Below are 27,385 nucleotides of genomic sequence, written 5' to 3'. Positions count from 1 at the left end.
TGAAGGGCATCTAGGTTGGTTCCACAATCTGGCTATAGTGAATTGAGCAGCTATGAACATTGACGTGGCTGTATCTCTGTAGTATGCTGATTTTAAGTCCTTTGGGTATAGGCCAAGTAGTGGGATAGCTGGGTCAAATGGTGGTTCCATTCCAAGTTTTCTGAGGAATCTCCATACTGCTTTCCAGAGTGGCTGCACTAATTTGCAGCCCCACCAGCAATGTATGAGTGTACCTTTTTCCCCACATCCTCACCAACACCTATTGTTGCTTGTGTTCTTGATAATCGCCATTCTAATTGGGGTGAGATGAAATCTTAGGGTAGTTTTGATTTGCATTTCTCTTATTACTAGAGATGTTGAACATTTTTTCATATATCTGTTGATTGCTTGTACATCTTCTTCTGTGAAGTGTCTGTTCATTTCCTTAGCCCATTTGTTGATTGGATTATTTGTATTCTTAGTGTAGAGTTTTTTGAGTTCTTTATAGATTCAGGATATTAGCGCTCTATCTGAAGTATGAGTGGCAAAGATATTCTCCCACTCTGTAGGCTCTCTTTTCACATTACTGATAGTTTCCTTTGCTGAGAGAAAGCTTTTTAGTTTGAATCTATCCCAGTGGTTGATTCTAGCTTTTATTTCTTGTGCTATGGGAGTCCTGTTAAGGAAGTCTGATCCTAAGCCGACATGTTGAAGATCTGGACCTACTTTTTCTTCTATAAGATGCAGGGTCTCTGGTCTGATTCTGAGGTCCTTGATCCATTTTGAGTTGAGTTTTGTGCAGGGTGAGAGATAGGGATTTAGTTTCATTCTGTTGTATATGGATTTCCAGTTTTCCCAGCACCATTTGTTGAAGAGACTATCTTTTCTCCATTGCATATTTTTGGCACCTTTGTCTAGTATGAGAAAATTGTATTTATTTGGGTTTGTGTCCGTGTCCTCTATTCTGTACCATTGATCTACCTGTCTATTTTGGTACCAATACCATGCCGTTTTTGTTACTATTGCTTTGTAATAGAGAGGAAGATCTGGTATTGCGATACCCCCTGCCTCGCTCTTTCTACTGAGGATTGTTTTAGCTATTCTGCGTTTCTTATTCTTCCAGATGAATTTCATAATTGCTTGCTCTATTTCTGTAAGGTACACCATTGGGATTTTAATTGGAATTGCATTGAATCTGCATAGCACTTTAGGTAGTATGGTCATTTTGACAATATTAATTCTGCCTATCCAAGAACATGGGAAATCTTTCCATCTTCTAAAGTTTTCTTTAATTTCTTTCTTTAGTATTCTGTAGTTCTCATTGTAGAGGTCTTTCACCTCTTTTGTGAGATTGATTCCCAAGTATTTTATTTTATTTTTTGATGCTATTGTGAATGGGGTAGTTTTCCTAATTTCTCTTTCTGAAGATTCATCACTTACGTATAAAAATGCATTGGATTTATGAGCATTGATCTTGTAACCTGCTACTTTACTGAATTCACTTATGAGTTCTAAGAGTTTTCTGGTGGTTTTCCAGGGTCCTCTAAATATATAATTGTGTCATCAGTGAACAGGGATAGTTTGAGTTCTTCTTTTCCAATTCGTATCCCTTTAATTTCTTTGGTTTGTCTAATTGCTCTGGATAGAGTTTCAAGGATAATGTTGAATAGAAGTGGTGAAAGAGGGCATCCCTGCCTTGTTCCAGTTTTTAGGGGGAATGCTTTCAGTTTTTCACCATTTAGAATGATATTGGCCATGGACTTAGTGTAGATGACCTTTACAATGTTAAGGAATGTTCCCACTACCCCAATTTTTTCTAGTGTTTTGAGCATGAAGGGATGCTGTATTTTATCGAATGCTTTTTCTGCATCTATTGAAATAATCATGTGTTTCTTAACTTATAGTCTGTTGATATGGTGAATGACATTTATTGATTTCCGTATGTTGAACCAACCTTGCATCCCTGGGATAAAACCCACTTGATCGTGGTGCACTATCTTTTTAATATTTTTTTGTATGCGATTTGCTAAAATTTTGTTGAGAATTTTTGCGTCGATGTTCATTAAGGATATTGGTCTGAAATTTTCTTTCCTCGATGTGTCTCTGTCTGGTTTAGGTATCAGGGTGATATTGGCTTCATAGAATGAGTTTGGGAGGGTTCCCTCCTCTTCTATTTTTTACTTTGAGAAGTATTGGAATGAGCTCTTCTTTAAAGGTTTTGTAGAACTCGGCTGAGAACCCATCTGGTCCCGGACTTTTCTTTGTTGGTAGGCTTTTGATGACCTCTTCTATTTCATTGCTTGAAATTGATTTATTTAAGTTGTGTATGTCCTCCTCGTTCAGTTTAGCTAATTCATATGTCTCTAGAAACTTGTTGATTTCTTCGAGGTTTTCTGTTTTGTTGGAGTATAGATTTTCAAAATAGCTTCTAATTATGTTTTGTATTTCACTCGTGTCTGTTGTGATATTTCCTTGTTCATTCCAAATTTTAGTAATTTGAGTTTTCTCCCTCTTTCTCTTTCTTAGTGTGGCTAAGGGTTTATCAATTTTGTTTATTTTTTCAAAGAACCAACTATTTATTTTGTTAATTTTTCCGATTGTTTCTTTTGTTTCAATTTCATTGATTTCAGCTCTGATTTTAACTATTTCCTGTCTTCTACTACTTTTGGTGTTGGTCTGCTCTTCTTTTTTAGGGCTTTGAGCTGTAGTGTTAAGTCATTTATTTGTTGATTTCTACTTCTTTTGTTGAATGCACCCCATGAAATAAATCTTCCTCTAAGTACTGCTTTCATAGTGTCCCAGAGATTTTGATATGATGTGTCTTTGTTCTCATTTACTTGTAAAAATTTTTTTTTATTTCCCTCCTGATGTCTTCTGTTATCCATTCATCATATAATAGTGTATTATTTAATCTCCCAGTATTGGGGAAGTTTCTGTTTTTTATTCTGTCATTTATTTCTAATTTCAATCCATTATGATCTGATAGAGTACAAGGTAGTATCTCTATCTTCTTGTATTTGCTAACAGTAGCTTTGTGGCATAAGACATGGTCTATTTTAGAGAAGGATCCATGTGCTGCTGAGAAGAAAGTGTATTTGTTCTTTGTTGGATGGTATATTCTATATAAGTCAGTTAAGTCTAAATTGTTGATTGTGTTATTGAGATCTATGGTTTCTTTATTCAATTTTTGTTTGGACAATTTATCCAGTGGTGAGAGCAGTGTGTTAAAATTGCCTAGTATTATTGTGTTGTGGTCTATTTGATTTCTGGAATTGAGAAGGATTTGTTTGACGTACATGGATGCGCCAATGTTCGGGGCATAGATATATGATTGTTATGTCTTGCTGATTTATGCTTCCCTTAAGCAGTATGTTATGTCCTTCTTTATCCCTTCTGACTAGTTTTGGCTTGAAGTCCACATTATCTGAAATGAGGATGGATACTCCAGCTTTTTTGCTGAGTCCGTGTGCATGGTATGTTTTTTCCCATCCTTTCACCTTTAGTCTGTGGGTATCTCTTTCTATGAGATGAGTCTCTTGCAGGAAGCATATTGTTGGATCTTTCTTTTTAGTCCATTCTGCCAATCTATGTCTTTTGATTGATGAGTTCAGGCCATTAACATTCAGGGTTATTATTGTGATATGATTTGTATTCCCAGTCATTTGACTCATTTTTGTTTTTTGACATGATTTGGTTTCCCCTTTATTTGGCTGTTCCTTTAGGCTAGTTCCTCCCGTTGCTGATTTGCATCATTGTTTTTCATCTCTTCCTCATGAAATATTTTGCTGAGAATGTTCTGCAATGCTGGCTTTCTTTTTGTAAATTCTTTTAGCTTTTGTTTATCATGGAAGGATCTTATTTCATCGTCAAATCTGAATGTCAGTTTTGCTGGGTATAAGATTCTTGGTTGGCATCCATTTTCTTTCAGGGCTTGGTAATGTTGTTCCAGGCCCTTCTAGCTTTTAGGGTCTGGACTGAAAAATCTGCTGATATTCTTATTGGTTTTCCCCTGAATGTAATTTGATTCTTTTCTCTTGCGGACTTTAAAATTCTGTCTTTATTTTGTATGTTAGGTATTTTCATAATAATGTGCCTTGGTGTTGGTCTGTTGTAATTTTGTATATTTGGAGTCCTATAAGCCTCTTGTACTTTCATTTCATTCTTCAGATTTGGGAAATTTTCTGATATTATTTAATTGAATAGATTGTTCATTCCTTTGGTTTGTTTCTCTAAGCCTTCCTCAATCCCAATAATTCTTAAATTTGGCCTTTTCATGATATCCCATAATTCTTGTAGATTCTGTTCATGATTTCTTACCATCTTTTCTGTTTGGTCACCTTTGTTTTCAAGATTAAATATTTTGTGTTCAATATCTGAGGTTCTGTCTTCCAGGTGTTCTATCCTATTGGTTATGCTTTCTATGGAGTTTTTAACTTGGTTTATTGTTTCCTTCATTTCAAGGATTTCTGTTGTTTTTTTTTTCAATATCTCTAACTCTTTATTGAAATGATCTCTTCCTTCCTGTATTTGCTCCTTTAACTGTTGATTGGTGCAATCATTTAATGTCTGCATTTGCTCTTTCATCTCCTCCTTCAATACCTGCATTTGCTCTTTCATCTCCTCGTTTGTTTCCCTGATTGTTTTAATTATGTACATTCTGAACTCCCTTTCTGACATTTCTTCTGCTGTGCTGTCATTGGATTTTATTGATATAGTATCTAGGTTTGTTTGGGACATCTTCTTCCCTTGTTTTCTCATATTGGTCAGATATCAGTGGGACTTTGTGATATTGCAGAATTCTTCTATTGGCTTATAGTGTCCCTATAGATTTCCAGTGTATCACCTTCCTGCCTTCAGTAGCCTGAAGTCTTGGAGTTACTTGATAATGCAGTGCTTCCAAGGAAAGCTGCCCCTAGCCCGCTACTGGTTCCAGGACTTGGAGCTGGCTCTGTGTGGAAAGGCTCTCACTGGGGGGCCTGCTCCGAGAAGCTAGGCTGGAAATGTGCTTCCCGCTTGAGGGGGCCAGGCTGCAGGCTGCTTGGGGAAGTCCCTGGCTGCCTGTCCTGGTCCCTGAAGCAACCTGCAGGCAGGAACTCGCCACCCTGGTTCAGGGACTTGAAGCTTGGTTCTGTGCAGGAAGGCTCTCACTGGGGGGCCTGCTCTGAGATGCTGGAGAATCTGGCCCTGTGGGAGGAGCCCACCGCCGGAGTGTTCAGGGCCGCCTGGGGAGGACTCTAGCCATTCTGTCCTACTCTAATAAGCAACCCGAATCCGGGCCCGCTGCCCGGGCAGCCCTTCACCGGGTGGGGGAGACTCACCCCGAGGCTCTATTTTATTCTGAGTCTCTCAATGCCTCCCCTTCTTGAATCTTGGGTTCTGGAGCAACTGGAGATGCAGTCACCCTCTAGTCCGCCATCTTGGATCACCCCAGAAATGAAATACTTCTAAGAAATAAAGGCATGCAGTAAAAGACAAATATTGGAATTGAAAAGAGCATTTTCAACTCTTTTGTTATAGAGAGAGCAAATGCTAATACATAAACAAAAAATTATTAGTTAAGCTAAGACACACCTAACAATAGGCTCAAGCAAACACCCTGAAGGAGTTTCACAGATGGGTAGCATGGGGTCTCAGGAGGTGAGTGAGCCCCACAGCCTCACACCCACTCTACCCTACGTGCTTCCAGAGCTCTCTAGACAGTGGGAACATCCTCAATTCAGTTGCTGGAACACAATCGAGGAACTAGAAGGAACCATCCTGCTGGTCAATGGAAGAGGACCTTGAAAGGGACATTCTGCTCCAGGCTTCCGGGTGGGGGTTTTGTGACATGTGGTGTGTCAGAAGCAAGTCACTTCTCAGAGCAGAAATGAGCACAGTTCAAAAAGAAGAAATAATCTTAACTGAAAAATCGCCACCACCAAAGCTCAATGTCACTGATCATCGTAGGAAAACTAACTTCCATACCTACTCACTCTTCATTCATTCGACGTGTTTTGAACCTCTGAACAGGATCAGGGCAGTGGGCAGAATCAATGAGCATCTCTGCCTCCATGAAGCCCATGTTCCTGTGAGGTGATGCTTGTCACATAAAATGAATAATGCCTCATCCGGTATCAGAGAGTATGAGATGCAGCTCCGCAGGGAAGGAGCGCCGTGGGCGGCAGGTGGAGTGATGGAGAGAACGCTTCCAGAAGAAGTTGCACAAAATCAGTGAAAATACATTGAACTCTGGCTTTGAGCCTGGCCCTGAGACCACACCCCACTGGATGCTATGTTGAGATTTCTTTATTTTCAAAATTATGGATTGCAATATTAATCCCCTCAGTGTGTGGGGGGATTAAGTGAGACAGTGAGGAAAATGATTCCATGGAGTCTCACATTTAGTAAGAGCAAAAGTTTTTGCTGGAAAACCCCTGCGGGTGGCTCTGAACGATAATGTACCCCAATGATGGGGTAGGTCAACGTCCCTGCAAGGACAGGGCACAATCAACACAGTAAGGGGAGACTTGAGTTAGGGTGCTTGCAGATGCACACAAATGGGATTCCAACTCGGATGCTAAAGAAGGTTGTGGACCCCTGACAGGGCATCTGGAGCCAGGGCGGCTGCGGGCTGGTCTCTTTAGAGGTGGATGCTACTCAAAGACTAGGGTTTTCTCTGCTGCTGCTCTGAGCCATCCTTAGTGCTGCTCTTTGGAGATGTGGAGCATGATGTGGACCTTTGGTGCAGCTGTGCTTGTGGGGCTGGGCACGCTTGCTTGTCACACAGCAGCCTGTCCCTCTAAGCCTGCTGCTGAAACACAAGGGAAGGGCTACGGCAGCTCTGGGATCTGTGGTCACTGAACCTAGAGTGTCATGCCCAGCACTACCAGAACTGTGTGACAGACAAATGAGCAATTAGGCATGACTCTGGCAGCAAAATCTCTACGCTTCCTCCAGACCACAGGTGGGGACACAGAAATCCAAGCCTCAATGAAGAATGTTATAAATACCTAACAAGGACTGGAGTTAGGTTTGCCATCAGGCCAGTTTACTTAGAGGTTCAATGTTGGACCAAGGATGGGGAAGTTTCCATTGCTTCCATTTGCATTTTTAGCATTGGCTTCTGCAGCTGCCCTATAGCGTAGCAGTAACCTTGGAGCCAGGTAAGACCCAGCCTAGACCTACACTCTTCAAAGCAGTCTCTAGGCATATGTGCAAATTTGCATTTAAATTCATTAAAATGAAGGAAAACTCAGTGCGATTACCTAGATCTCAAAGCTCAGGAGCCACCTGTGGTTGGGAACCATCACATTAGATAGCACACAGAAAAGATTCATGAATTTCCATGGAGCCTATTAGGGAGCATTGAGTTTTAGGAAAGGGTAAAGATCTTCCTGCGCTTCTTTTCTAATAGGCCTTTTCCCAGAGTACCTGAATAGACCTTTTTTTTTTTTTTATATATACCAGGGATTAAACTCAGGGGCGCTCAACCACTGAGTCACATCCTCAGCCCTATTTTGTATTTTATTTAGAGACAGGATGTCACCCAGTGGCTTAGGGCCTTGCTTCTGCTGAGTTTGGCTTTGAACTTGCGATCCTCCCGTCTCAGCCTCCAGAGCCACTGGGATTACAGGCATGCTGCCGTGTCCGGCTAGACTGTCTTTATGGATTTTTGACCAGAATTGATTTGCAGGGCCATTCCAGAACAAAATTCTGACAAAATAATCAGATGATTGTTGAATCCATGAACATACCAGAGATGCAGGGTGGATTTGGTGACCTCCAGTTTCATGGTAGCATGGTGTGACTGTGTCCAATAGAACTTGATTTATATAAACAGGCAGGGGCCAATTTATATAAACTGCCATAATTTGTGGATCCCTGTTTGAACTTGTGCATCTGAAATCAGTATTAGGAGTTTTTTTTTTTTTATTATTATTTTAAGGATCAATAAAAAATGTTCTCATATCGCTATCTTGGGATACATACTTAATAACAATTTGGGCTATGGTTTGCAATGTAAAAAGCCACAGTAGATTTCAACCCCAGAGTACACATTCATCAAATCATACATGGGATCTGGAAAGGGTTTTCTAAAAAATTAATTCCTAATGAGGACTAACAGAAATATTGTGCATAAGCATGACTTGGAAAGATAAACACAGCATGTAACTTATTTTTCCTACAGTAACCCTAAATATCTAAAGCTAAAAGGAACCATATAAAAAACACGGGCAGCACCAGATGACACAGCCTTTACTAATAATTCTAAACCAGAATTTAACAAGTATGGGTTCTATGTAGGTTGAGCTGCAGACTCTGAGGCTGTGGGAAAACTGGCTCATGTCTACACCCACACTGGTGTGTGGGGTGAGCATGGTTTTACCTCACCCCTGAACTCCAGGATGGTGACATCCCAGATTTCCCAGGGAAATCCAGCTCATTCTTTTGGAAGGCAAGCGCTATTCACGGAGATGCTGCCTGCACTCCCTTCTCGGAGTGCTGCCTCAGGACTGGGCTTCTGCGCAGGAAGTGCGGGACCAGTGAGCCACACTTTGCTTTACTCAGAGAAGGCAAGGAAAGAGCACCAAGAACAGCAGCCAGGGTCAGGCGGGGTTGGGAAAGCTGCACCCAGACATTCTCCGCAAACGTTGCAGCCAAAGCAACTGTTTCTTTCTTTCTTTTGTGTGTGTGTTTTTAAAAAATAAAATAAAATTGTATATCATTGCACAATACAACATAGTTCACCTTTTCTGTGGGGCAGAATGTGAATGTCATGCTGCTTTCCCAGAATATTTGTAGACTTCCTGAGAATGACTACTTGCTCTCCAAAATTATATTTTTAGTTATCTTGTCTGTATCCACAGCTCTAGGAAATGTCAGGTGGGAAAAGCTGAGGCCGGTCGGCGCAAGTGTCAATGAACTGACATCTGTTGCTGGTGGTTTCATTACAAAACTGTGTGGCTCTCTAGAAGAAAAATTTTAGAAGGAAGTTGTTTCAGCTCCATGTCAATTGATAGCTTTATATTCTATCCCTTCATAGTTTATTTTGTATGAACTTGGCCCTTTCAAGGAAAAAAAAAAAAAATCCCTGGAAGCTATCTTACAAAAACTCTGCTCGGGTATTATATGTATGAGAAGACTCTAAGAAAACAAACCTGTGGACTGGAGCTAATGAATTATCTATGGAGCCAAGTTCAGATTTCCTAAGTTTACTTAAGAGAATGAATATATTCAGAGAAATGAATGCCATTACTATTTCTTTGTCTGCTACCAAACGACATTATCAGTAGATTTTATTTTATAAGATGAACACAGTGCTCTACCTAGGGTAATCGAAAAAGTTTTAATAGTCAGAAATCATGTAAATTTCACTTATGTATTTATGAAATATATTGATGCTGCCAGTCTTTATTTATTACACTGTGCCACAGAGTCTAGACAAAACAATAGTGCACTCTTTGTAGAGGCATGCATTGCAAAATGCATTGAATCTGCTGTGATGCCAATGCCTGGGTCTCATTCACAGAATTTTTTACAGTTGATTTTTACTTTCCAGTAAAAGGAAAACAAAAGTTAGCAACACTTTTTCCTCCTTCCCTTCAAGGAGACTTTTGCCTGTAGTGTCCACAAGCGACCTTGAGCGTGACCATTACCGTTGCTTTTCCCTCTCTTGCCCTTCCTCCCGTTCCCGTTTATCATGTGAGCACAGGTAATTTCACACACTTTTGGAGAACTCTTCTTATTCACACAGCCCATGTCACGAGGAAAACACCCTTTTCCAGTTCTAATTCATTGCAGATCTCCATCCAACTGCTACAGATAAACAGGACCTCTAGTCCTGGTTTTATTGTCCATTAGCTTAAATTTGACCTAATTTTTTTTTTTTTTTTAAAGTAAAAGCCATAGCTAAAAATCCTAAGTGTAAGGAAAAGCAGAGCTAACATTTGACAAATCTGCAAAGGCTGACAGAGAATCTATTAAATCTTCAAAGATCTAGTTTCCTACAGCCCAGCCCCTGCTCCAGGCAACCCGAGGTCTTGGGCTTCATCCTGCATTAGTTTCTGCTGCCCCAACCTCCCTCCTTGCACCTCCTGAAACACAGCAGGAGGCCTGTTATCACCAGCCCTAGAACCAGCTCAGTGCACACCACTACTCAAGAGCAGAATCTGTATTGAAATTATGGGCTGTCTGATAGTTTAAACATTTTTATTTTCCTCCTGCCTCGCTCTTGGTCTTGTCCCCAGGAAATTGATTTTTACCTGAAAGTCATCCATTTATAAAAAGGTACACTGTGCAAAGTTCTTTATCTTCTTGCTGATGGTCCTCCTTTCTTCCTGGCCTATTTATCTGCCCTGATATTTTTCTGCATGATAACAAGGTTATCTACCCAACAACAATAGCCTTACCATAGAAGTGGCAGTTGTTCAATTTCAATGATCTTGTGTTGTGTAAAATTTCCCAGAGAAAAAACACAGTGGATGTCCATTAAATGTAATCATTTTTAGATTTGCTTATTCAAATATTCAATCTGAACTTGAGCTTTCCATCTCTGGGACAGAGAGGAAACCCTCCATACCAAAAAGCCCTGTGATCTCCTGGTGATGTCCGCTCTTGAGGCAGGTGAACTCTTGAGACTTCCAGCAGGATATGTAATGTCTATGTCTTCTCCTTCACAAAATGCACAGGGGAACATTGCTTTCTGCACAGTACTGTACTGGGGATTAGTGTGTAGCTCTTACTTTGATGCCTGGCATGTAGAAGATCCTTCATTAATGGTGGCCATTCTTATATTGCAGAGGACAAATTTGTCTCTGTGACAGTCAAAGAATGATCTTGCATGTTTCATCCCTGTGACAGATGGACTGCCATTTCCATTGTATTAACCATTATCCAAGTAGAATGAACTTGATTGGGTTAATCTAGTGGTGTTATTATAGACGTTGAGTGACACTTAACCAGACCAATGTCATTCAATAAAATTGGAGAACCATATCACTTTTATAGTCACCATGAAGCTGTGAATCACTGAGCTCTTTTATGGGGGTAGTTTCTGGGCCAGGCACGTGACACAATATAATTGGTACAACTCCATGTGAGTGCATGAGCTCTTATCTATAATGTTAATGAGAATTATGGGAATGTGAAAAAGTTTAATACCTATTTTAACTATACATTTGTACAATCTGCAGGTATTCTGACAAAAATTGGCAACTTTATTATTGCATTGGGTGCCGAAGCAAAGGGAGCGGTTCTGTAAGTACCGTGGGCTGCGTCCTGTGCTCAGACATGAAATCCAGAGGAGCACCTTGTAATGGGTTAGTGTCAGGAGTGCAGAAACAGGTCCACGATTCTCCCCTCCCCATATATTCTGCTGCTTTCCCACCAAGATTCATTTAGCCCTGTTGATTCTACACACCGAGCATCTCATCCATCCATTAATCTGTACTGATTCCTCTCAAGGATGAACTGCCACTAACTTGGGCTGGGACCACAGCAGTAGTTGGCTGGCTGGTGTTCAAGATCGACCCTCTCAACTAAATCCATAATCATGGATTTAGAACTATCCTAAAACCTGAAATTGGAGTATGACCCTTCCTAAGCTTTGATCTTTGAATGGCTCCCCATCGTCTCTCTAGTGAAGCACCCCGTTATCACCTCCACCATGGCACCCTACATAATGTAACCCTGATTCCCAGGGAGTCTCCTCCTGGTTCTCCTTGCCCTGTTCACTCAGTCATGTTGGTCATGTAAAGTCCTGGGATCTGAGCCATGCTCCAAGGCTCTTGCCCTGTTCACTCAGTCATGTTGGTCATGTGAAGTCCTGGGATCTGAGCCATGCTCCAAGGCTCTGACTGTAGATCCCACCAGCTCTTCAGATCCCAGAATCGGGCTGCTCCTGGGATATCCATTTCCTGCATCCCCAGTCCTCCCCCTTCATACTTCTTGTATGAGGTTCTGCCAACCTGGGCTTTTCCATCTGCTTTTCTGCAAATGACATGATTTCATTCTTCCGTCGGCTGAGTAACACTCCATTTCTTTATGCATATACCTGTTGATGGGCACCTACTCTTAATCCATAGCCTAGCTATTCTGAATCTTGTGGTAATAAACATGTATCTCCTCTGCATGTTGACTTCATTTCCGTTGGATGTATACCCCAGAGTGAGATAGCTGGATCATAGGGCAATTCTGTTTCAGTTTTTTGAGGAAACTCCATGCTGTTCTCCAACGGGGTGGTACTTACACTCCCTCCAAGAGTGCATAAAGGCTCCTTCTTCTCCACACCCTTGCTAGTGTTGGTTCCTTTCTGTTGGTTGGTAATAACCATTCTTACTGGGGTGAGATGGAATCTCAGTGTAGTTTTGAGCCTTTCCCTGATGGCTAAAGATATTGGGCATTTTTTTCCCATAGTTTTTGGCCATTTTAATGTTTTCTTTTAAAAAGTCTCTGCTTGAATATTTTTCCCATTTTTAATTGGATTATTTATTATTTTGTTCTTAACTGCTTTCATTTCTTTACATATTCTGGATGTTAATCCTCTGTTAGATGAGTAGTTGAAAAGGTTTTCTCTCATTCTGTTAAAATGCCGTGCAGAAGAAATTCAAACTTGGATCTGAACAATGTAGGGCTATTTGATTAAATCTTCAATTAGGTTATTTGATCATGGGAGGGGACTGTGATGGAGTTGTTTAAAACATTGTCACCACGGCTGGAATGCAGCATTCAAATTCTGCCTGTGCAACACAGATGTGTGTTAAACACTGGGCTAATCACTGAACTCTTGCCGTTGCCTCTGTTTCCTTAGCCGTCAGGTAGTGGTGAGGGTTAAATGAATGCGATACCTAAAGCATTTAAAACAATGCCAAGAAATAGCATGCTAAGCCTCATGATGACACACTTGTCCCATCACAGGGTGCTTCTCTAACTTTTATTTTAAATGCTGAAGAGAGTGAGCTCTAAAATTACACACACTAAAACATCTGAGAACAGTCCAGTTGACCTTTCCTGGTCTGAATAGAACATGCTAGATGTCTGGGGTCTGTGACTCCATGGCTCAGAAGCACTCTGGTCACACAGGCAGATGGACTAACTTGGCATCCGCAGCCATGGATCTGTCGGTTGCTCACTACTGTTACTCTCTCCTCTCTTGAGTCACCAAATTCCATAGGAAACGTCTCTCAGTCTCTCATACACCTCCACAGCGCCCCTGGCAGGGAACTTCTCACAGGATAGCAGCGGGTGACCCTTTGAAGAGAGAATCCAGGCCTTTGGCTGGGATTCTTCGCAAGTTACTATTTTCCAAGCACAGGTCCTCCCTTTTGTGCTAAGAAAAATGTCTGTGTACAACTATTTTCATATATTTTATGTGATAAATTTCTCTTCTACCACATTAAAAGCTCAGAATAATTTTTCTTGGAAAGCCGACAGAAGCTTAACAGAAATCACATTGAGCTGAAGTTTGTGAATTTCTAAAGAACGTAGCTTCACCAGCTCTTAAGTAGATTTCAGAAAAATTAAATCCAATGCCATCATTGATTTCCCCCTTCACCCACCCAGACTGTTTTATGGAGGAAATAATCCACAGTATACTACCTAGGAAGACTCACTTTCCAAGGTAAATTTGCTCTTGAGAAATAACAAGTAGCTTCAGATGAAATGAGAGGTCTCTATATTTCAAAGGAGTATTTTAAAGTACAAAATTATAATTGGCTCTTTCTGTCAGTCTGAAAAAAGACCCTTTCCCCATCAGTAATTAATTTTAGCTATATAGTGATCCAAAAGTTTTCCTCTCTTAAATTAACTGCATATTAGCACATTTTGGTCAATGAGTTTATTTTTCTTTTCATTTCCAAAGATGCATTAAGCAAGAAAGAAAAGCTTTTAAACAGACTTAATTAACAGCCAGAAATGATGTGATTTATGTGCATGAATCGTGCATATGGCTGAAGTTCTTCCTGTGCCATATTTTCAATACATTAAAAATATTTTCTACATTATAATGTTCTATAAAATTATTCCCAGCAACCCTGGGGAATTTACTTATTATATCCTTAGCATGTTGAAAAGATACACATTCCTCTGGGAGTTTAACATTCTTGAAGGGGTTTATAAGCAGTACAAAATGGAAGCTAAAACCATTTTCCTCAATTTTCTTTTGTGTTTCTAATTAGGCATCATAAAAACATAGACAAGAACAGACACCGGAAGTAATAAATGTAAAAATTTTGTATATCTTCACTGCATTTCGAGTGCATATTGACCCGTTGCGCCCTTGGAGTAAATGAGCTTGGGAAGCCATTGCATATGCCCATATTAGATCCATAAATGCATACGTGCTTCCAGAACTGCTGGGCTGGAGGCTCATCAAGGGCTTGTTACTTTCCTGAATTATTGCTACACACATTTTAAAGCCAAAGTAGATTTACTGGTGATGACATTTTAAAACAGGAACATCGGGATGATTTGGGAAAGAGAACCAATTCTGAGGCTCAGCCATTACCATGGCAACACAGGGTTCAGAGTCTTCACTTGGAGGTAATCATTGGGTGCTCTCAAGGAGAGCGTAGATGATTTAGTCCTGCTTTTGTTAGGAAGGTTAAATGGATTCTATTAATAAACTGGGAAACGGGAAGTCTTGGATAGGTGCTCCTCAGGTCCACTGTCCATGAAAGCAGTATCATTAATGGTGTAGCCAGCATAACTCCCAACAATGGTCCAGTTTGCTTCAAACAGTGTGGGGACATCACCCCACTCCCCACATTCCTTGGGTGGTATGTTGTAAGCCTCCCCCAAAATGAAGAACATTAATTGGTTCCTTTATTGATTTTACAAATTATTTCTTGTTTAAATTGACAAGTAAAGAAAATAAATTCCCTACCTACCCAGTTAAAATACCCCTGCATCAGGAAGGAATGAGCAAAAATGGTTCATTTTCTCCCTTGAAGGAGGAGAGTAGAGTCAAAACTAAAGTCACAGTTTCTTGGTTTTTTTTTTTTTTTGACAAAATTTCCAGGAAATTTTACTGAACAATGACCATCAAACACACACACACACACACACACAGAGCCCTGTCTCTACTTCAGTAGTGAGTTTGAACACTTTGCTTTAGGAGATTAAAAGAGACTGAACATTATCACCTACTTTTTAGGGATAAAATTAGGTTTCCTGTAACAACACACAAGTGTGTATGACACACAGAAATCAAAAATGATACCTGGTGGTGGTGGCCAGAAGGAACAGGGGCTTTTAAACACTGCTCTGTGTACAGCTTGCCCTTGATTGTGTAGAATTTCAAAGGGATCTTTTCAAATAAGAGGCTATGAGTAATTCTGGGTCTATTTAAAACTTTCTGAGGAGCAACCACAGTCTGCAGGGCTAGGGGACATGAGCGCAGCCAGCTTTGTGTCCTGCCTCTGTGGATCATCTGCTGGACTGCCCGTGTGCCACCTGGATTTGCTGCCACTCTGTAGCCTCCCCGTGCCCTGAGCACACTTCCTGGGGCAGAAGTAGAGACGATGGCTAACAGAACTCATTCAAAGACCTGCAGGTGACTGAGGAGAACTGGAAACCAGGTGGACACGTAGCTTTTGAGAGCATTCAGACTTTCACTCCTACATTCTGCAGCCGGTCATTGGCAGCCGCTGAGCTCAAATAAAAACCACAAAAGCAGAAAATGTCCCAATTCCCACCTGGAAAGAAAGACAGCTTTCTCCCACATACACGGGCAAATCTTTTAGTGTAGCATCTAAAAGTTTTCTATAAGAACAGAGGATATTGTTAGTTTGGGGAACAAGGGAAGCAAACTGCTTTTTATTTTTAAATTTCTCTTAAATTAGCAAATGCAACTCCCTAAATCTTAACTGGAAACACATGGATGACCTGCTCAGGGCACTCCAGACCAATCAGTCTTGAGCAGAAACCTGTGATGACCTGAGGCCCCTGCTCAGCTCTAACCAAAACTTCCCGTGGCCTATACCTCAGACATGCACAGAAGAGCCCAGTCACAGAGGGGAAGGGGTGAGATGTCAAAATCTGAGCAGCAACGTAGAGAATAATCTGCCGGTAGAATAAATCTTGGCGTAAGTGTAATGATGATACATAATGCATGAGCCTGGAATTCAAGGGGACAGTTGGCACTGGTGACATAAATTTCAGAACATCGAGATGAACACTCTTAAAAACTACAAGACTGAAAGAAATTAGCATGAGAGCAAATGTGTAGGAAAACAAGCAGAAGTCCAAGGACAGAGACTTTGTTCCTCCCATTGAGAAGATCAGGGCAAAAACAGGAGGAGAAACTGAGCAGAATCCGCCAGGGAGGGGAGCAGAGAACCCGGGCAGGGTGTAAGCCCAGGCCCCAGGCCCCAGGTCCCAGGCAGGGTGTGCGAGAAGGAGAGGGAAGGGGCCTGCCTTCTCCTGTCCTTGCTGCCACCTCCAGAACATTCCCCTTTCTAAAAACACGCATCTGAGAGCGAAAGAAACGCGACAAGAATACTAATGTCGGCCTTAGAAAGGTGGCGAGGTCTGAGTGCATTTAGAGTTGCAGATCCAATCACAGAATGGAGGTGAGTTTGATTAGAGTGAATCTCAGAGAAAATAGGAGAAAAAATGGAGGCCTAAAGACTCCTTTTGAGGCATTCTGACTTTTGGAGGGGACATGAGCTGGACCCAGGAATGGAGTAAGGTTTATTCATTTAAGATGAAGAAAACGGTCCCATATTTATGTCCTGGGGAGAGTGATTTATTAGTAAGGGGAAAGTTTAGCGCAGGGAAGGCTGGGGGACAACTTGGGTGACATCTATAAGAGGCCCAACCAGACCGACCCCAGCACACCTCCCGGCAGAGCTTGGAGCGGAGGGCAGCGGGCCCCACGGGAGGGGGACAGGAGTGGAATGCGCTGGCTGGGGACCTGGGCGAGCCCTCTGCGACAGCTTGTTTTCCAACTGAACCCCAAATCAAGAAGCCAGTGGAGAGCGAGCACGGAGGAGCAGGTGCTGGGAGTTGGTGGAGGGGAAAGGTACAGGAAGGAGGGCGGAGCGCGTGGAGAGTGGTTGCCCGGCAGGCTTCGGGGCGGGGGTCGGTAACCCTGGATTTTAGCGCAGGACCTGCCAGCCTAGACGTGGGGTGACTGCAGTGGTCAGCTCGGGAGGCCGTGCGTGTACCCGCGAGGGGGCGGAAGTTGACATCCAGACCGAGTGCGGTTTCCAGAGCGACTCTGATGAGTGAGGCGAAGGTAGACACCGGGGCGAGGGCGTGCTTGTCGCCGTGGAGACTGAAGTGGCATGGTGGGATGGGAGGCTGGCTCCTGGGAGGCCAAAAGTGAGCGAGGAGGATGGTGTTTGGGGACGTGGATACTCACCCCTGGTCGGGCCCAGATCTAGGAAAGGACCGCTGCAGGCCCGGAGGAGGTCCTGATGAGACCGATGCATTACTGAAGGAAAATGTGCCCGTTCAAGGGAGAACCGGGACGCTGCAGTGACGTCGGTCAGGGGTCCTGCACACCCGCCTAAGGGCGCTCTCGCTCGCTCCGCGGGGCTGAGTGGAGGGCTCCCGGGAGGAGAGAATTCCGAGTTCCTGGAGGTAGAGCTTCTGGAACATCTGCACCCTTAAAATCCCGAAAAACAACAAGGGGGATCTACGAGCTGGCCGATGACAGCAGGGGGTAGGAGGAAGACGAGTGCTGCTCACGCTGGTTGTCAGGGAGGAAACAGGTGAGGTATGATGCGGGGTGGGAATCCTGTCTCCAGGCTCAGGGCTTCCTCTGGGAATCCGCACACCAGGAGAGGCCTGCAGCGGAGGCAGCCAGCAGCCTGGTTTCCAGTGCCAAGTGCGATTCTGCGACCACCAGTTCAAACTCCTGAAAAATGAAATGTGATTGTCTAAACATCGTTTACAAGCTTGCAGTCAGCAACTTGTCGGTCAACTGTCCACCTGTGGTTCCATCTTCTGGAGATGGGGTAGGAATTGGAAGCGGCTGGGGTGATGGCACTTTTCCTTTTACTATACAAACCATGGCTCCCTGGAGACCGATTTATTAATTCTATTCAGAAAAAAACATGCAGACGTGCTATGAGACTCATCTGTTAAGATGAGTGAGATTCTGTTGCTCTGCCCGCCTGGCATCTGACCAACATGACTTCACCCAGCTCCAGAACCATCCTGGGAGGGGCAGCGAATGAACCACAGTTCTGCCCTCTTTCCTCCCGGCTGTCCTCCTAGGGGACCTTTTGCATGAGGAAACTACCTTGGCTGACCCATGAGCAGTAGCTGAGCTGGTCAGGCCTGTGACTCCACTGCTTCTAAACTACTCAAATTGTATTCAATCACAGGAGCAATCATATTTAATTTGATTTCCATCTTTTTTTGAAAAGTGAATCATATTTAGCCTAAACCCAAATAAACAGCCTCAAACGTAAATGGAATGTTTTTTTCCTTAGTACGCTCTTAGTGGAAAGAGTTAAAAGAGTTAATTCTGCTTGTCCACCCAGCATGCACTCACAAACTATTTAAATCATAAAACCTAAATGAATCAAAACAGGGTCATTTATTTATGTAGTTTTAGGTCTATAGTATGATACAATAAATTTTGAAACCCAGAGCAGAAATTTGGAGTCTTAATTCTCAAAGTAAATGTACAGTTATGAAATTTTAGTTGTTTAAGTTGGAAAGTGAAGTAACTGAATTAAGATGGAAACAAACAAAAAAAAATTGAGTTGTTTTCAATCCTAGTCTTCCAAGCATTCTTTTAGTTTGTCTGTGTTTATTGTTACTGGGTTTCAGTGCAGAATATTGCACCAAAAAATATGTATAGAAGTTAAACCGTGGAAAGTCTTTACATTATTTTACCCAAAGGCCACCAAGCTGCGTCTTAATGGGGAAGCATGCATGGAGCGCCTGCCCCCTTCCTCAGCCTCTAGCGAACACTTCTTACAGGAAAATAACTCATGTCAGGAAACGTACCAATCCTGGTCTAGACATTGAAAAAAGTGTGTGCTTCTTCACTGACAAAGGAAGTGCCTAAGTGGAAGGTCAGGAGTTTGCAGAAAGGGTGAGGAGGGAGACTTAGAACTGGTGGTGGGAGGCCAAGCAGGTCTGAGCCCTGATCTGCCTTGACCGGGGCTCTGGGCACTCTTCCAGCGAGCATGAATCAGGACACTCCGTCTGTTCATGATCATGCTCAACTAGCACATGTCCTTTGCCCCTCTCAGTTGTAGTTCAGCAGTACACCTAAGAGAACGCAACCTTGAATCAGGACCTTTGAACCCAGATAAGCCTAGGGTTTTTTCCTGCTCACCTGTGGAGCGAATGGAGCACTTACACTGTGCATGCCTTCTGCTTATCTGTGGGTTTGGGACAATTAGGGGCAATTGCCTGATGCTTGCTTCAGGTGTTAGTGGGAAGTACAGATGTGGCAACTGGAAGGGAGCAGTTGCCCTGGTGTCTTTGAATGGTGGCATCCTCTGTACTGCATAGGGGAGGGCTGAGCCTCTTCCACTTTCATGACACACACCAATTGTACCTTAGTTTCCTACTTATTCTCTCTGTAATAACATTGATAAAATGGACGCTTGCATCACATGGTACTATTCATTTCCATTTTTCATTACAGTTTTAGTTCACAGGATCTCAGTAATATTCTCATGCAATTGCTGTTGGGCCCAACTCCTCTGTTCATGCATACCCCAGTCTTTTCTGATTTGGTGCACATGGACTTTCTGCCTTGTTTATACTGCTGACTTCCATGTTGACCATAAATGATAACACCTGGTATTTCTCCTTCTTTTTTTTATTAACTTGTATAATTGTTCATTAACACTATGGCAATAGTTTTATCCAATAAACTGAAAACCATAAGGTTTTCTCATTTAAAACAGTGGGGTCATCCCACTAGCTGTTCCAACACACATGCCAAACCTTCTACCTACTTGGCTTCATTGAAATGTTAACATTAGCTTTATATTTTCACAACTACTTTCATATGGTTTCTTCAGTTGTTCATCCAAACAAGCCAAGATCCAACCATTAGGCTAAGGGTACTTCACAGAAGCTACTGAAAGTCTTTCTTTGTACACAGTACACAGTACAGAAAGAATTTCATAGTCCTTAATTCTAATATTAAAAAAAACTTGCTATTTATTATCAACTGATTAAGAAAAATAGAAACTCAAGTCAACAGACAATAATCCCATTCTCCACCTTTGTTTATCAATTCACTGCAAAGGAGCAAAAAATAGTCAAAATACTGAAGCTATCCCCTGTGATAAAACATTGTTTCATTGGGTGAACTTCCAAAGAATTTCTGGAAATACATGGTCCTAAAAATCTATTCTTAAATCTTTTCATTGGGATGGGCATTCCTGAAGTTGATTCCAGATTTGTTAATAAACAAATGCATATTTGTCAACAATTTCAAATGCCTAGATCATGAAATGTTTTCAATATGCAGAAATAGAGGAAAAATTACCAGTCATTTCTTTGCCAGTTGAGTCTATGCTTTTTCTGATGTAATGTTTTAGAAGACAAAATGAGGATAATGCATACACAGTTTTTTTATTAAATACATTTTACCTAGTAGTACCAATAGTTCATGATTTCTTTTTAATGCTCATTTATTTGGCAAAAGGTTCTGGTTTCATTGTTGCCAAAGCTCTTTACTGTTCCCATTTGCAAATGACATCCCTAGGGTCCTGTGCAAGGCACTGAAGTGAATTTCAAAGTCACCTGTCATTGTTCTTTTGCTGTCACCCTTCAAATCAAATGACCTTCTAAATGGGGAATATTCTTGTCCAGAATGTGAGGCAGATTCATTACCCAATCAAGAGGGTGGTGAAGTATTTAAACACTTCAAAAGAAAATACAGCTGCAGATACATAATTTTGGATTAGGAAACACCCAGCACCATATAAAAGTGTTGAAAAGACATTAGAACAATTCAAATTCAAAGGGGCATATTTGCTATCTCTCTGAAAAGAAAAAAAAAAAAAAAAAAACAAGAAAGGGGATAAAATATACAAAAAGAATCCTTTCTGAGACATTTTGCATCTGGGACAAAAGACATGTATTGCTGAGAAGCCATAAAGGAGCCATGTGAGGGTGGCAGTTTCCTGTCGACATTTCGAGGAGTTTCCGGGCTGCAGAAGAAGAACAGGTAGAATTCAGGGAATCCTCAAGTGGAGTGAGGTGAGCGCAGAGAAAGAGAAGCGTTGGTGTTTGCCAGAGTTCCCCTTGATATTCGACTGAATACCAATCAGGACTTCTGTGAGAAAACCACCAAAGACAAGCAATGGAATTATCTGGGAAAAAAATATATATATATAAATAAAGGTAAACTGTGCGCAGTCACTTAGAGAAAGGAAAAGTGCTCACTGCCACCTGCCATACTACAAAACCTCATAATTTGTGGTGTTGGGTAGAGTACTTAGGAAGATTGCACCTCACCAGTGATAAGTAATTAATCCTGGATTCAACACTGTTCCTGCTCCACTAGGAAATCACAATGATGAGACCCAGGATACTTAATATGCCTTCAGTCATCTTACATGAATTCAAGACTAAAGATCTGGAACACTTCCGAGGATATAAAATAGGCCACATTGACTCTAGGGCATTTTCACAAGGCATGGCATCTAGAAAAACATTGGGACTCATTCAGAAAAGCAGATAAATGCAAACCATAATATAGCCCATCAACTGAAACTGAACCCCAGTGGACATATGTGTTAGAACCAGCTGCCATGGACTATTACGACGATCATTTTAATAATATCTCGTGCATTATAAAGTTAGATAGAGATGTAGAAAATGTAAACAAAAAAATGAAAGAAAAAAGATCCGAATCAAACTGAGATGCAAGTCACATTACATCACATGAGACATTTACTTCATGAGATTAATAGCAAGTTAGTCAATGGATGAAGAAAAATGAAATCAAAGACAGCAAGGGAAGCTATCCAAAATGAAATCATGAAAGAAAAGATATTTTTTCAAATGAAAATAATATTAGTGAGCTGAAGGACAAATTCAGGGGGCGGGACACATAAAAATAAATGTTCAAAGAAATAATGGTTAAAAATTTTCCAAATTTGATGAAAAGTAAACCTACAGATGTGAGAAGTTCAATATCTCAAGCAAAATAAACTGAAGAAAATAATTTTAATGTGTACAATAGGTATAAAGAATAATCTTAAATGAAGCTGGGTTGGGGAGTGGGGAGATTGTTACATGGAGAAACTAACATAAGAATGACAAAAAAAGAATGACACTCTATTTATCATTGGGATCAGTGCGAGTGAGAAGAGTGGAACCACCTCCTTAGTGTGCAAAAAGAAATTACCTGACAAGCTAGAATTTTTCAGGAAAATATTTGAAAGACAAAATCTATCTTTCAGAAATGAAGATAAAGATTTTTTTCAGAAATACAAAATTTGAAAGATTTCATCAACAGCAAGCACACTGTTCAAAAAAAATAAAAGAAATCCTTCAGGTAGAAGAAAAATGAAACTAATTGGAACTCTGTACATAGACAAGGTATTAAAAACACTAGAAATTAAAAATACATAGCATCATTAATTAAAGTAACTTAAGACTACCTGGAAGTAGACTGATAAGTTCAAGTTGTGCTTTATAAACAACAAAGACCCAATTGAAACCACATAAGAAAATATCATCTGAGTTAACAAATTAGATAAAATGCAATTATAACAATTATGTACAATTAATCTAAAAAAGGCATAAAAGGAGAAAAACTTTTCTATAAAATTGAACAAAGAGAAAACAGAGTAAATAAAAACATGTTATCAATACCATTAAATGTAAATGATCTGATACTTCAATTAAAAAAATTATCATATTGAATAAAAGAGGAGTACTCAACTTCATTCAGCCTACAATATCTAATATATATATTTATATACATATGTAATAGTTAATACTTTATACACAGAGAATTAAAATGTGTAGAAAATATACAACATTAAAACTAATCAAAAGAAAGCAGGGGCAGCACATTAATGTTATTGGTATCGAAAGAAAGTGGATTTTGTAGGGAAAGAATATAGCCATAAATAAAGAAGTTTGTTTCATAATGATAAAAGGGCTGAATTCATAAAAAAGAAATGACATTTTAAATACTGATGTACTTAATAACAGAACTTCAAAATGCATTAAGTAGGAAGTGACATGGGCACGATGGCAGACTGGGAATCTAAAGTGCCTTTTTGTCCCCAAATGATACTGAACTGATAGCAATCTAGGTACAAGAATATATTTGTGAGAATTCTCACAAACAGTTGACAAGTTACAAAATACAATCCATTGAAAACACAAGATTCTTGTGAAAGGGGTAAAAATATTGTGGTGTTTGGTTTTTTGCGTGTGTGTCACTCCCCCTATGTAGCATAGCATGGAGCAAATGGGAGGAAACCCCTGACTCTGGGACTCTTTCCCTAGGAACTAAATAATAAGAGTGGGCCATGCATCCAACGTTCAGGCTTGGCCGAAGTGGCCCAAGAAACTGACTTCTGTCTGACTTGACTTGGAGCACTCAGAACCAGTGCAGGTCAGAAATGTTGAAAGGAGGCGTGCAGCCTATTGACGCTGCCTTTCTGGCAGACATCAGGGGTAATAAGAAATCAGAAAAGGTTTGAGAAGTGCTACTACCCCTTGTCAGCTTATGGAGAGGGTCTTTTCTTGTACAAAGTAAGTATGGAAAGGCAAGAATAGGGATTTTTTTTTTTTTTTTTTCAAGAGCTGAATTCTCAGCTAAGACATCCCAAGGCATAAAGGAAATTGGAAAGCATGGGCCCAAAAAGAAAATAAATAATACTCCTTACATCATTTAAAAGAGCCTACAGTTAAAATCATACTCAGTAATACAGGACTAATGTATTTTCCTTTAAGATCAGGAATAAAGCAAGGATATTGCTCTTACCACTTCTATTCAGCATAATATTAGAAGTGATAGTCAGAGCAATTAGGCAAGAAAAAAAAAAAAAAAAAAGAAAGGAGAGCGAGAGAGAGAGAGAGAGAGAGAGAGAGAGAGAGAGATCAATTGCAAAGGAAGAGGGCAAATTTTGCGCATCATAAATATCATAATATATAGCAAATTCTAAAGATTTTACACATATACACTTACACAAAAGCTGTTAGAAGAACAGCAAAAAAATCAGCATAGCTGCAGGATAAAAAAAAAAAACAACACACAAAGCTCAATTGAGTTTCTACACAAAATAAGCAAGAAATTAGGAAAACAATTCCATTTGTAATAGCATCAAAAGGAATACTTAAAAATAAACCAACTCATGCAGGTAAAACACTTGTATACTGAAAACTACAAAAATCTTCTGAGAGAAATTATAGAAGATACAAATGAATGGGGAAAAAAATCGCACATTCATGAATTTGAAAACTTAAAATTGTTAAGACATCCATATTAACCAAAGAAATTTTCAAATTCAACACAATCCCTCTCCAAATTCCAGGGGAATGTTTTTCAAGAACGTGAGAAATTTATTTGCAAATTCATATGGAATCTCAGAACCATAAAGAGCAAAAATAATTTTGAAAGTGAAGGAAAAATTGAAGGACTCATACTTCCTGATTTCAGCACCTAATACAAAGTTACAGTAATCAAAATATTGATGACTGGCATACAGATAGCCAAATAGACTGACTAAATAGAGCAGAGTCCAGAAGTAAGCCCTTACTTTATAGTTGAATAAGATAAGGGTGTCAAGGTCACTGAAAGCAAAATGGACAGCATTTTTAACAAACGATGTTGGGAAACTGGATATTCACATCCAAAACAATGAAAGTGGATCTTTTCCTTACACCACATATAAAAATAATTTTTGAATGAAATAAGAACCTGAAACTATAAAACTCCTAGATAAAAGGATATGGGAAGAGATTCATGACCTTGTTTTAGGGAAAAAAAAAAAGAATTATCATTAACCCTCAATGAGGTATCACCCCACACGTGTCAGGATGGCTACTATTAAAAGCAAGAAACCAGCGGCCAGCCTCCGTCCAGTGCGGTATGCAAGCGGGTGGACCAGCCCCGGAGTCAAGAGTCAAGTTACTCGCGGGAACCAAGAGAAACCATGAGGGCAAAGCAAAGCAGGTTGGAGCTCAGCGCTGGGCCCCTTCGATGGCGCTGTTGCGCAGGCCGGATCCCGCGTCCCACTCCACCCCGCCGCGGAAAGTCCAGTTTGAAAAGGAGGGATGACATGGACAGAAGAGGAGGATCCGTCCGGAAATAAGTAACAGGACCCAGCAGCTGTTGGAGAACTGGTCTTGCACCATTGCAAATCAAACGATGGAAAATTGAGGACTTGGCTGCTGAATTTGTGAACTTAAAGTTCCTCAGTTTGATAAATGTAAGTTTGATTTCAGTTTCAAATCTCCCCGAGGCACCTAAACTGAAAAAGCTTGAACTCAGTGACAATAGAATCTTTGGCGGTCTGGATATGTTAGCAGAAAAACTTCCAAGTCTCACACATCTAAATTTAAGTGGAATAGACTGAAAGACGTCAGCACCTTGGAACCTTTGAAAAAGTTGGATTGTCTGAAAAGCCTGGATCTATTTAACTGTGGGGTCCCTAATCGCAACGACTACCGAGAAAGTGTGTCCGCGCTCCTGCCCCGGCTGAGCTGCCGGGGAGGCTATGATGGAGAAGACAGGGAAGGCCCCAACTCAGAAGCCAAAGTGGATGGTGGGGATAAAGAGGAGGAGGATGAAGGAGAAGATGAAGAAGAGGAGGATGAGGATGGCGAGTAGGAAGAGTTTGATAAAGAACATGAGAAAGATGTAGAAGGGAAAAAAGATGAAGACTAAGTTAGCCAGGAGGAAGAAACATGGGGCATGATTGAGAGATAAATGAAGATGAAGAAGATGAGGATGAAGAGGAGGGAGAAAGCTGGAAGGTGAAAAGAGGACGAGAGAAACAGGTAAGAAAGAGAAGATGATTAAGGTCCCAGATAAACTGCAGAAACAGAACTATTCAGTATTGGTTGGACTGCCCATGGATTTGATAGCTGTTTATAAAAATGGTAGCAGTGATACAAACCTCAGGACACCCACCCACCCAAAGAGCCAAAGAATAGTTCCTGTGACATTCCACCTTCCTCCTTTTAGTCCTTTATGGTAATCCACCACCAAGCTTGGGGACTTTGCCCCAACAACATTGAATGCATTGTTAGGTTTTTTGTGTAAGACTCTTGCTCTAGCATGAATAGCTGTGACCTGTGAGTCACCTCCCCTCCGTGGCTACCAGTTACACCAGGATTGTAACAGCACTTTTATTTTATGTATAACAACAAAGCTTTGTAAATAAAATCTTAACATTTTGGAAAAAAATAAAAAGAAACAACCAAGAAACCAAAGCACCAAAAGAGAAAGAGAGTCTTAGCAAGGATATAGTGACATCAAAGTCTTTGTGAACTCTTGGTGGGACTGTAATATGGTGCACCTGAAATGAAACCATTAGGGAGTTTCCAGAAGAAGTTAAAGATAGAGCTACCATTTGATCCAGCAGACACACTCCTGGGTATTTAGCAAAAATAATTGAAAATAGAGTCTCAAAGACATATCCACATGCACATGTTCATAGCAGCAACATTAAAATTGGTCAAGAGATATAGCAATACCAATGCCTACTGACAGATGAACAAAGGAAGAAATTGAGGCAGATAATAAAATATTATTCAGCCATAAATAAGAAGGAATTGCTGTCACATCTTTGAACATGGATGAATCTTGAGGACATTATACTAAGTGAAATAAGGCAGTCACAAAATGCAAACACGGTATGACTCCAGTTACATAATATCTAAAATATCAGATTCATAGAATCGGAATGTGAATGATGTTCCCCGGGACTGGAGCATGTGGGGAGAGGTATCATTTAATGGATATAGAGTTTCAAATTTGCAAGAAGAAAAATTTTAGAGATGTGTTTTATAGCAATGTGAACATACTTAACACTATTCAACTGTACACTTGAAAATTGGTTAGGATAGAAATTTTTATGCTATGTAGCTTTTGCCACAATAAAAATGTATATAAATTAAAAACTAATAGAACTGAATGAACTAGACAGTTAAAGATATGATTTCATGTTTTAATATCATCTTTCAATAGTTGATAAAAGAAATAGAAAATTAGATGCATGGACTGTCTTGATTGGAATGATAGCTTGGAGTAAACCTATATCAGGGCATTCTATGCTACATTTTAAGCAAGGGGAATTTATTTTGCTTCAATATGCCTCAAAGCAGTTAGCGCAAAGATAATTTAAACTACCTTCATGGCAATTTGGGGCTGTGACTTTATAAGTAATTACCAGAATTATGGCTCAGAATTTGCATTGCAGGATGTGATAGGAAGGAAGAAGACCAACAATGCTTCAAGTTGTGTTAGTGAAGA

General features: G+C 40.6%; 1 pseudogene across 1 annotated transcript; it reads left to right on the top strand.

Annotated features, from left to right (window-relative positions):
• Window positions 1-24,997: 24,997 nt before the first annotated feature.
• On the top strand, window positions 24,998-25,930 carry LOC306659012 (acidic leucine-rich nuclear phosphoprotein 32 family member B-like; annotated as a pseudogene). Its single transcript has 2 exons — window positions 24,998-25,162; window positions 25,199-25,930. The product of its transcript is annotated as an acidic leucine-rich nuclear phosphoprotein 32 family member B-like (transcript).
• Window positions 25,931-27,385: the final 1,455 nt, after the last annotated feature.

This window comes from Sciurus vulgaris (genome assembly GCF_902686455.1).
Source record: "Sciurus vulgaris genome assembly, chromosome: 4".
Classification (NCBI taxonomy): Eukaryota; Metazoa; Chordata; class Mammalia; order Rodentia; family Sciuridae; genus Sciurus; species Sciurus vulgaris.
The sequence above is the reverse complement of the archived record's forward strand: the minus strand, read 5'-3'. Positions and strand labels throughout refer to the sequence as shown.